Here is an 11,930-nt window from a genome sequence, read left to right on the forward strand (position 1 = left end):
GCCATCCATGTTGCATCAAATGGCTCACATGAGTCGACTGACCCAAATTGCTCCTTCAGATTGCAGGATCCACGTGGCATTCAAGGTCTCGAAGGTAGATTCCGCATCCGCACCCGGTTTGCGGGCTCGACGCGCGCGCGACCGGCTTCCGCCGTGACAGCCACCATGCGCGCCTCCTCCGCGCGGGCGGAGACGACAATGACACGCTAGTTCCTCCTCACCGACGTGCGGGAGCACGCGCTCGTCCTCCTCTTCGTACGCTGCATGCATAGACGCGGCTCCACCAGCTGCTCGCATGCTTGGCAGCGCGGCGGCATCGCGAGGAGGGACTGCAGACGACGTGAGCGGGCGAGCCTTCGGCCTCATGGCACAGGGATGTCAGCGACACGGCGGTGATGGGCGAGAAATTGTTGGCCGGAGCAGGCGGGCGCCGGCATGCGCAACGGTGGCGGCATATTGATGAGTGCGCGTGTGGGAGCTTACTTTAGTTTTATATATAAGGTTGGTCAAACTTAAAAGAAAACCGTACTAGTACACGTAAACATTAGACTTAGGCAGCGCTTTTATTAGTTACTAGCTTATGTTCTTGCCCATTGTGACCAGCCTTAGTACCACGACCACGATACGGAATCCTGTGCAAGCGCGTGAACCGTGGCCGCGCGGTCGATCGAACAGTGCGTCACCGTGTCGCGCTTGAAGGACATCCACCGAACCTTTTTGTGTGTGTGAAAACAATCCTCGAATATTACTCCACTTTTTTTCCTATGAAAGTTCTTGACGCTGCAATATTTCCATATATTTCAATTTAGCTCCAGTTCGTGTTTATTTGGATTTGGATGTTTTAGGTGCGCCCTAGTTTTTTTTAATACGGATTTTGTGTCTGTGACTGAGAGAGAACGTGTGTATGTGTCCATATGTGTGTTGTGGCGGAAGGGCAATGTGGAGACAGTGTGCGTGTGATACAGACATAGAGAGGCATGAATGTGCAAATGATCGTGCATGAGTGAGACATAGACAGATGCCGATACGTTGTGTATACATGAGAGAACGGTCTTCTAGTATACTTGTGTGTGTGTGTTGTTGGGATCTACAATAGGGTGCGTCGACTGCAAATTAAAATTGCTACGCGCAGAACAACCAAGAACATGCTACGGGAGATGGATCACAGTTCGTTACCACTAGACGCACAGTGCCATGCAGCGGAAGAAGAGTTGGGGCAGCGCTTCCGCGTGGATCGTCTCCTCCTCGTCTGATCTCCCTCGTACAACCAGTGGTCGGTTCCCACGTACAGGTTCGCCGGAGCGGTGCAAGTGCACCGCCTCTAACGGTATCCATGCGTGCAGGAGGAACATCGTGCGGCGGATTGCTAGGTCCAATCACACAACCGGCGGTGAGTGGAGGTGTCTATTCGCAACACATGCAAACCCTAGTGACAGCACCGAAGTGATCAGCCGCACGGACCCTAAAGCCCATAAGTCTACTCGGCCACAATACGAATACAGTTCGGATCACATCCGACCAGTGTCCTCGGATCCAAACTCATAGGTTCCTTCCCTTAAGCGCGCGACCCCTTAGGTTCAAGTCGGCTTGGTCGCAGTTCGGATCACCTCCGAACTGCACAGTTGGTAGCGGCCTCTAGCAAGGCATGCCGAATCCCAAGCAGACTATGAAGCTGGTTAGCGAACCTGTACATCACACTTCCATTCCTTTTGCCACACGATATATGTTGTCGAGCTCAAGGCGAGTCTGTCATCCTTATGCTAGCCCGACATCTTTCTTGTTCCAGTGATGCCGACCACTATCCGGATTATCTCATAATCCTTGTCGCATGGCCATGCTTATCCTTGGTCGGACCACACGAGGGGCCCAGAGTATATCTCTCCTAGTCGAAGGGGTAAATCCCATATTGCTCGACCATGTCTCGCAGCATGGGTCTGGACAAGCCTGAAACCTACCTTTGTAACTACCCAGTCACGGAGTAGCATTTGGTCGGCCCAAAGCAAGTCTTACACCATCCCGAGTACATGCGTCAGCTCAGATCTTAGGACATAGAACATATGTTGTACTAGAGACTCACAGATGACATATCGCTGCGTCTCATAGTTGGGTTTGTCCGACTTGGACCTTATCTCGACTCGGATCCGACTACATCGAATCTGACCAGATCCTTCCAAGTCCATATTATCTGGTTAGCATCCAATGCTCCATGGCTAGTGAGACCAAGCCATCGACCGTGTCATATGCTAGTCTAGTTGGCTGCGCATCCACACAGCCCTTTCGACTAGGAGAGAGAGGGAGAGTACAATGCATAGTCCCATAAACAAGTCACGTACTTGCTGATACACATTATTGATAATGTCCAAGGACTATCTTTATTCATAAACACATAGGAAATATCATCATACATGATTGCCTCTAGGGCATATCTCCAACATTTGTGTGTGTGTGAGGGAGAGAGAGACAGAGAGAGGAGCATCCGTAACACAACAACCATCTCTCTTGATTCGTCCGTCCCTCGCATGGTCGCATGCAACACATGCATCAACGCGCACATTTTGACACCCTCACCAGGCCCCTGCCCACCTCAAGGCCCGCACAATCTCTTCGTGAATACCCATTTCTCTCCTTAGGTTTGTTTTCTCTCAATATCTGACACACACACACACACAGAGAGAGACACACGCAGCACAACACACACACACACACACACACACACTCCCCCAAGCACACAATTCATCCCCATCCAAGGTTATACGGCGACCACTCTCGCTTGTGCTTCTTTGCACCCCAACATGCACAACACCTCAATCTCCAAAGAGGGCAACGAGCAGATCGAAGACGGCGACCACACCGCGCTAGAGAATGCGGGGTCATTTGGAAGCAGGGTGATGTGACGACGGCTGACTGACTCCTCCCCCACCCTCTCTCTCTTGCACAAAATTACCAATCACTCTCTCCCCCGCACAAAATTGTCAATCCCTCAACCCACGAGATCCTTCCCCTCTCGTCCATGTTTTTCCTGCTCTCTCATCAAACATGTTGTCTCTTCTCCTTCCACGTATACAGAATCCAGATGCACATGCATCTGATGTATATTACATGTATGCATCTTTCTCACAGACCTAACTTCTTCCTCTCTCTTTCTCTCTCTCTCTCTCTCTGTGTGTGTGTGTGTGTGTCTCTTTAGGTTTGTCTCCTACTCTCTCATCCACATACATACAATCTTTCCCGCCCTATCTGCTCCATCTTCAAAAGCTCTCTCTGCACGTTTCATTCACACGTTGGGATATGTCAAAATGTTGCCTCTATAATGGTTGATGTAGAGTTATGGTTATTATTGTTGCATCCTACAAAGTAATAACTATGAAATGCATTTAGATTCTCATTTGACTGGGATTATGTGAGTTTGAGCATGTTGTGAAGTACTATAGACCTTGTATACATCTTGGGATTCGACAATGATTGTAACTATTGAATTGTATAGACCATTACATTCGAAGTCAATAGCCTAATATATTTATTTCACAATTTCAACAAATGATTAGTTCACTACAAACTAAGAAAACAAATGTGTACTCCCTCCGTTTTTATTTAAGTCTGCGTGTTAGCATTGGTCAAAGTCAAGTTTTGTAAACTCTCAGAAAGCTTATAACAAAAAATATTAACATATACAATAACAAATAAATATCATTAGATTCATTATTGAATGTACTTTCACATCATACATATTTGTTATGGTAAATGTTTATATTTTTCTATGAACTTGGTCAAACTTTAGGGGTCAAACCTAATATGCCGAGTTTACTACTACTACTCGCTAGTTGCTTAGCCGAATCACTCAACACGCCATACGGGGAATCCAGTGTCACAAAATTTTGAGGTCGACGGGAAAATCTCCCGCGACCCTAATTCAAGCAGTGAGAAGTTACCATCATAGCCATCAGAACAGGCCTACGGATGACGCTTGGTAGGGGGCTGTTTTCGTAACTTCAGGTTCACCCTACCCAGCCAACCCCACCCCGGCACCCAAAGTAGTACACCTGAATACTCCCCAATTTCTATCCCCACCGCAAAATAGACTTCTCCACGGCACCGCAGCCTTCATGCTCCTCCCCTTTACATCGGCGCACTCATCCACCGCAGCGCATCTGCCTCATCGACGACCTCGTACGCCGCACTGGAGCCGGTCCACCATCATCGTCGTACACAGAGCCTCTTCCCCGGCATCGTCTTCCATGGTCTCGGATCTGCTTCCCGGAAGCCGACGCCAAGCGCAGAAGTACCATCGTCATGGACAATGAACTGACTCCTGTTGCCGACCATGACTCACAGAGGCCGCCGCGACCATCGTTCTCCTCCTCGATTGGTAATGTGTGTATAGAATTACTTAGTAGTACATGTGCAGTTCCAATTTTGTTCATACCTACCCTTCAAATTTCCTGTGTGCTATTGTTCTCGTAAAAGTAATTGGTTATAGCCTCCATTGTCCAACAGAATTTCAGCTTGTAATTGTGCGTCGCTCCTGTATCGCGCTGTGCTTGGGTAGGTTTTTCATCTGCAACCAGTAGTGTGTCAAAGGATGGAAAGGTTTTTAGAACTAGCAAAATGCCCATGCGTTGCACGCATCAAGATGCATTTGTATGAGTAGTTTATCTTGTTGGAGATGCTCTAACATGGCAGACGAGTGCTTTAATGTTGCCCACAAGATGCGCGAGTATTACTATTAGTATATTTTTCTTGCCATGTGGAGATTTTAAAACCACGAGTGCGAACATGTAGAGGAGCAATGAAGACCAAACACGGGATATTCGGGACATCTTCAAGGAGTGTGGCAAGTTAAAGAGGAGCTGCACTGAACCTGTAAAACGAGCTTTGGTAAGTAACACCCTTTCAATTACTTTCGTGTAGCCTCATGTTCTTCGATGTGTATATGTTGTAGTTTCTGTTTCTCTTAAGAGTGGTGTTCTTCAATGTGTAATAAGAAGAGTCTTAATCATACTAATGCTTTCGTTTTTAGCTTGATGTAGGAAGTGGGTGTTCTCACCTTGTAGTCTGTTTTTATTTATTTATTCCTTTTGAATTCACTTCTCCGTGTTCTGTTTATCTGGCTTCTACTAAATGGATCTAGGTTGCTCTGAGTATTGATCTAAAAAAGAAGTAACTTCATGTCAGGATGCAGTTCCTGCGAGGAGGGAAGTATGGTCAACCTCGAGACCATGTTTCCAAAATGAGGCTGGATTACACACAAGGTGTCAGTTCCCTAATGATGCTTGATTAGCCACAAGGTGCAAATTCGTAGATGATGCTGGATTACACACAAGCCAGGTGGAGTCGTCAGCTGTTCGTGTGCTCGTGGCATTAGTGAAGGCTGAAAGAAAGCGTGCAGCAGCCCTTGAGAATGTAGCTGAGTTCCTGAAGAAGCGAAAAGAGCAATCAGATGCTCTCTTCACCCAAGCCAAAGAAGAGATGGAAGAAGCTAGAAATAAGCTAGCATAGGCAGAGCAGGCTAGGCGTCTCCTGTTATCTAAAAGTGTTGTCAATACAAAATTTCCTTCATAATAGCTCGGTTAAAATGTTTATCCAGTCAACATGCCTGTTGTGATGTCCGTACATCTACTGATGTGGCACAAAATGTTTTTTCGGGTCATGTAATAACAGCAATTACTTTCCAAACAATAACAGACGAAGCATTGGACATGGTATAGTTCACGCGCAAGCCCGACATTCCAAGTTCAACTTCCACATCAAACTCATGTTCACAGATATCTGCACATTCATACATAATGTCCACAACGATGATTCACTTGAAAGCCAAAAAAATGTGAGGAGAGTTATAAATAAAGAAAATCCTCTACTAGTTCCTGCTACTAGTGCAAGAACAACAAGTCAAGACCATGTGTAAATTAATTATATTTTAGTCATTTTTTGTGTTCTAAAATGCCTGCCGGCTCGCGGAAGGACGTGTTGCCAGCACACGCACAGATTCAATGAAGGCAGGCGGGGCAGTGTTAAGCTGGTTGCATGCGGTGAGGAGGCGTGCTCAGCTGGGCCTGCAACGTGTGCGGCCCTCTTGGACGGCGCGCCGGTTCAATGCCTGCGCTATGAGAGGTCGTGTCCGTGTCAGAGCAATCACTCCCTCCAGTCCTTTTTTTGTTTGGGTATAACAAAATCTCGTTTCCCATTCACATTTTAGTGGTAGGAGTTGTGCGTGTGTGTCTGTGAGAGAGAGAGGAGATGGTAGTCAGGGTTGTCTGATCGTTAAACAAATGAATAATGTCAGTCTGGGATGGAGACGAAAAGGAGACTGCAACAAATGTTGTGTCTACAGGAGAGATAGAGAGAGTAATTTTAGTGGTATGAGTCATATGTAGAGACATTAGGATGTGTGAGAGAATCCCATAGAGAGAAAGACAAAGAGAAAGACGAGTGGAGACTGTGTGTTTGGCGGTGAAAAAGAAAGCTTAGGTACCGAGTGATACCATATAACAGTAGAGACGTGAGACATAATGAAAACCGTTTAATTTATAATGATAGGGAGAGTGTGACACTTCTCAAGGGAGACGTCGAGCGACCATGTTTGCGAGGATAGGAGCAACATGAAGTGAGCGTGCGGGTGAGCTGGAGAAAAGAGAGTGATAGCTACCTGAAGGAGCATGCATGCGAGAGAGATGGGCGTGAAAGGAGTGAACAAAAAAGGGATTCAAATATTTGAATTCGAGATGATGATACATGTAATCCATACTCGAACCAAAATTGATCTATCAAACATGCATACTCATATGAATTCACGCACATCTATGTTATTTAATATGTAGATATTACTGATCCATACATTTTAGTAGAACAAAATTTGGTTAAATTTTTTGGAATTCAACCTTAAGATTTCGAGATCGTTGTATTTGTAAATCATATTATACATATAAACGAGCAGAATTCTTTGTTGTGCTTTTGAAAGTATATATAAAAAATGATGTATATAGAATGTAATTCCAATTGAAAATGGATCCCGCCCGAAAAAAATAGAATACAAACGGGATTCGAATTGAGTTGGCACGGTAAACATGCACTCTACAAAATTTGAATAAAGCGGGGAAAGTCGCAGTAACCGCCCGAAACCAAAATCTGCGAGATGGAAATCACTACTGCCAATCCCTGCCACGCAAAGGCTATATGCTGGATTTCTATAGGTTTTGATAGGGGTAGGTTTGTAATTTCACCCAAACGTGACGTAACCGCCTCTCACCCGGATTCATACACGGTGGGCGCCAAAACACAGTGTGTCCTCGACAGAAATTGACTCCCTCCCCGATTCATATTCATACACGATGGGCGCCAAAAACAAACTCTCATCGGCAAATATTCGGTGTATGCGAGATTACCGTCCTATCCCCAACCGTGTAGTGTTGCTGTGATGTAGTAGAAATGTGAAACGGGGGCTAAGTTTGTAACTTTCCTCACATTTGAGACAAGCGCGCCCTGAATACATGGTGCCCCCCTTCCTCTCTACCTCCCTTTTCCCCATTCGTACTCCGTGGGCGCCAAAACACCCTCTCCACCCCACCCTCCTCCGTCCGCCGCCGTCCGCCACACCATCCACCGCCGTCCTCCTCCACCATGCCAGAGCTGATACCCCGACGCCGCCGTCCATTACAAGAGATCGACCTCTCTCATCCACGGCTTCGGACCGGGATCCTTGTATCCCGTCCTCTCGCTTCATCCCCGCTGTCGTCCACCTTGCCGGCGCCGCTCCTACGACCGTCTCATCCACCGCGCCCCGCCGCCACCGACTACCCTCCTAGATCTGCTTCCACGCCGCCGACAGCCATCGCTACCGCAGCACTGTCAAATTCTCAGCAGATGTGTACACGGCGCCACACCAGAGGCGGTACTCTTTCGTATCTGCTCAACTTATTTATCATAGCAAGAAAATAGATCGCCACTGCTTTACTTTGATTTCTTGTCTTGGTTGTGAAGTTTCCTTTGTCCGGTTTGCACCTTCAGATCCGCCATGGCATGCTCAACACCATACTCGCAATGCGTATGGTTTTCCCCTTTTATATTCCACACTAGTTAAATCATGGTAGACTAAATTTCAAAATTGGGTCAGTCGATTTTTCAGAGCTCGCCGGAGTTCGCCGGTGCGATCGAAGGGGCTCGGGTGGGGACGGTGGTTGTGGGGGGCGGTGGTGGGGCCTCATCGAACGAAGAAAACTCGACGAGGGTGGGGGTGGGGGCGGGGGTGGCGGAGGAACACAGGCGGTGGGGCCGGTTGTTCGGCCGGCAGCCCGTGCGGTGTTCTGTATGGGAAGCACAGTATGTTCCTTGTCAGGAAGGGGACCAGGGACATCTGTAGCCACAGTTGGATCCCACATGGCATACACACAAAAAGTGTGGCAAGATTCCCTTAGGCTTGCCAACTTGTGGCTCTCATTTTGATGAACTAACCTTAGTCAAGTTTGGCAAAAATGTGTGGCAAAGTGTGGCAATGCTAGTCCTAAAAAGAAATAGCCCCTATGATCTGCCTAGTTGTTGTGTGCTCTTTTATCATGGTTTGGCAATAAACTCTCTATACAGTATATTATGAACCTATCATCTACCAGCTATCCTTACTTTTGGAGCCTATCTTTTTGTGTACTTGTGCCAGATTATATAAATGCACGCACCATATTACAGCACACATGAGCTCTCTCATCAGAATGCAGTCATAGCACACAAGTGTTTACAGGGGCGCCCCTATATTAGAATATCATCTGCATTACAAAGATAATCTCACAACTATTTATGTTTTCATGGTTCTCAGATATTATACGCAATTGCAGTGAATATCAGAATCCGCGCATCAGAATATTGTGGAACACTGCAATGACTTACAAAATTGGCAGCAAGGCATTGAGTGCCATTCTGGAAGCAATGAAACTCGTACGCTCCCCGCCTGTTGATTCTTGTTCAGAATATCATCCTGATGACTATTCTAACCTTGAGGAGTCAAAGGCAGATGGCCTGTCCTGTTCACCCATCAAGGTGCCTGTTCTAACTTGGCAAGGTTTTATTGATTGCGCGTATCTTGCATATGTTGTCTTGCATTTCTTCTACTTTGTTGCACCGCCATCTGCTTAGTTTACTCATCATATATGTCGAGATGCCATGCCCATCCATTATCAATACATATTCCATCTGTCATCATAACATGTTTTTCCACTGAAATGATGTTCTTGTGCATCAGACATCAAAAAGGAAGAGGGTGATTGCCGAACCTGAAGGAGCACCAGCAAAGTCCTAGAAAAACGTGGTGGTGCCGGAGAAATCAGACAGCACCCCACTTATATTGGCTGTACAACTAGTGACACAAAACGTAGGACCGACTCCAGCAGACTGTACCCATACTTCACTGGCCACACCACTAGCCCCACCACACAGGACCTGCACTCCAGCAAAAGGTATACCGATTTCATTTGCCATAGCACCAGCTGTACCACAGAAAAATCCCACTCCAGCAAAAAGTACAGCAAGTCCACCGGCTGAAGACCTATCCCAACTGTAGAGACGACCAATTCCTGCAGATTGGAACCCCATTCCATTTATTCCCAGTTTAAAAGACAATGCTTTCAATGTTGTTAGGGACTATGTGCATATATTCCCATCATGGGAAGATTATTGTGAAGACAAACACCATTTTCACATCTTCCTGTCCAACTTACGTGTAAGTGCTATTATTCATGGCTACTATTGTCCTGTTTTCTGCTGATTAAACACATCAATGATTTACATTACATTGTTGTAACTAGGCGAGGGTCAATCTGGATAGTCATGACGAGCAAAGCTTGCTTTTGCTTTTCAAGGAAGCATTGCAGCAGTATCGGTGTTACCTGAGGAAATCACACTTTGATGGCAAGTCTATAAACGAATTTCCGGTGAAGTCTCCTGTGCTAAATTTAGAACACATTGAATGGAAAAACCTTGTTATGCACTGGTCTCGTTCCCAGGATGAGGTACTGTCTATGAAATCACATGACAATTTGAACTTCTACTTTTCCGCATGTGCCTTACAGATCTTTTTTGTCAGAAATTTGCTCGAAGAAGAATTCCAGTTTGACAAGAACGACAGGATATCACAAATATGCTGCCCGCTGCTTTGCTCTTGTTAGTACCTGTTGTCCTGTATCACTGTACTTGCATACATACCTGGTTCTTTATGTGACAGCAGTATGCATGATAGCTTGCTTATCAATTGTTCGCTCCAAATTATCTGATCTGTATGAATGGTTACATTAGTGTAGAATATATCCAATGCCAATGTTTTTTTAGCTCTGCATTGTTCTTGTAAGTACATGTTGTCCTTTATCAGTGTACTTATAATGACAGGTAGTTGTTCATGTACCATCACTCTGCAGCTTATTTTCCTTTGCCCTCCATTTTCTATGCATCAGATCTATATTTACTCTTACCATAAGGTTGGTACTGAAGAAGTTTAGCTGTGCATTGCTCTTGGCTGTACCTTTTGCCTGTATCACTGCACTTACATTTATAGCTGCTTGGTTATGTAGAATCACTCTTCATCTTATTTTAAATATTCTCCATTTTTTCGTATATTATCACATCTATATTTACTCTTAACAAAATGTAGAATAAAGGCAATGCTTTTGAAGACGATTCTGTGGTAAACTTCTTGAATTGCCCCCCATCAGCATGGACAAGGCCTTTATAGAGCCGGTCTTCACCAATAATGTAAGTTTGTCCATCTCAAGCCTTCAAACTTTGTTGTATATATTTGGTTAGGCATGACTGCAACAGCTGTTTATTTTTGGTGTTTTCATCAAATTGCTTGTTTAAAGTTTATTATATGTAGTTCATAAACAAAAGTTCGTCCTTTCTCAATTTAAGTTTTCAGTTGTACAAACCAAGTTCCTTCTTCATACCATGTAAATTAAACTATACAGAGCAAGTGATCTTCTTTTGCACTGCATGTATGCTTCGGTTCTTCATCTGTAATCCAGTGTTGTGGTGAACCTACCCACTACAGCATAATGTCATATTCTGCAATGTCTTAACTATGAAAAATGTCATATCATTCTACTATTATTAAAACCGTCTCTTTATTTGCCAATCTGAAATGGTATAATTTGACAGCACACTAACCATTGATACTTATGAGTTCTTGATCTGTAATCCAGTGGTGTCGTGAAGCTGCCAACTCCTTCACAATGTCATTTCCTGCCATGTCTTGACCTGAATAATACCATATTGTGTTGATGCAAATTTAAACTGTGTCACTTTATTCGTCAGTAAGAAATGTGATGAATTGTCAGCACTGATACTTTTATGTGCAAAACCTGTCATCTGTCTGCTTGTTTATCTTTCAGAGTGAGGAAGATATAAGCGTTGAACAAGCGCAGTCTCATCATCTTGCTCAGCTTCTTGCGCTGCAGCTCCCAGCAGGGCTAATGTTTCTTGAACTCTATTGAAGTGCTGTCGGTTTTGTATATTATTTTGTCGGCGTGTTTATTTGCACAGGTGGCGATCTTTGATGCCCACTGTATGTAATCTGATGTATGCTTGTGCTTTATTATCATAGTGGCGAACTTTGATGCCCAGTGGATGTTATATGTCGTAATTTCTTTATTGTATAGTATAGGTTTTTTCTTTTTCACGATGTTGCAGTTAACTGTATATATATCCTGTCTTCGCAGTAAACCGGCCAAACCGTAAAATTATGGTACATAATCGGGCCGTCATGCAATCACGATGTAGGTTGGGCCTAAAACGTGTCGATCAGCTCATGGGCCGGCAGCAGCCCGAAATGTACCCCGGCCCATGATTGTGCAAATCAAATCACGGGCTTTTAACAGGCCGAAAAATTGTCTCGGTCCTTGTTTGGACCAATCAGATATCGGCTGTGAGCAGGCCAGATGCAAACCGGGCCGTAGTTAGGC

The sequence above is a fragment of the Triticum urartu genome, chromosome 2, assembly GCF_003073215.2.
Source record: "Triticum urartu cultivar G1812 chromosome 2, Tu2.1, whole genome shotgun sequence".
NCBI lineage: Eukaryota > Viridiplantae > Streptophyta > Magnoliopsida > Poales > Poaceae > Triticum > Triticum urartu.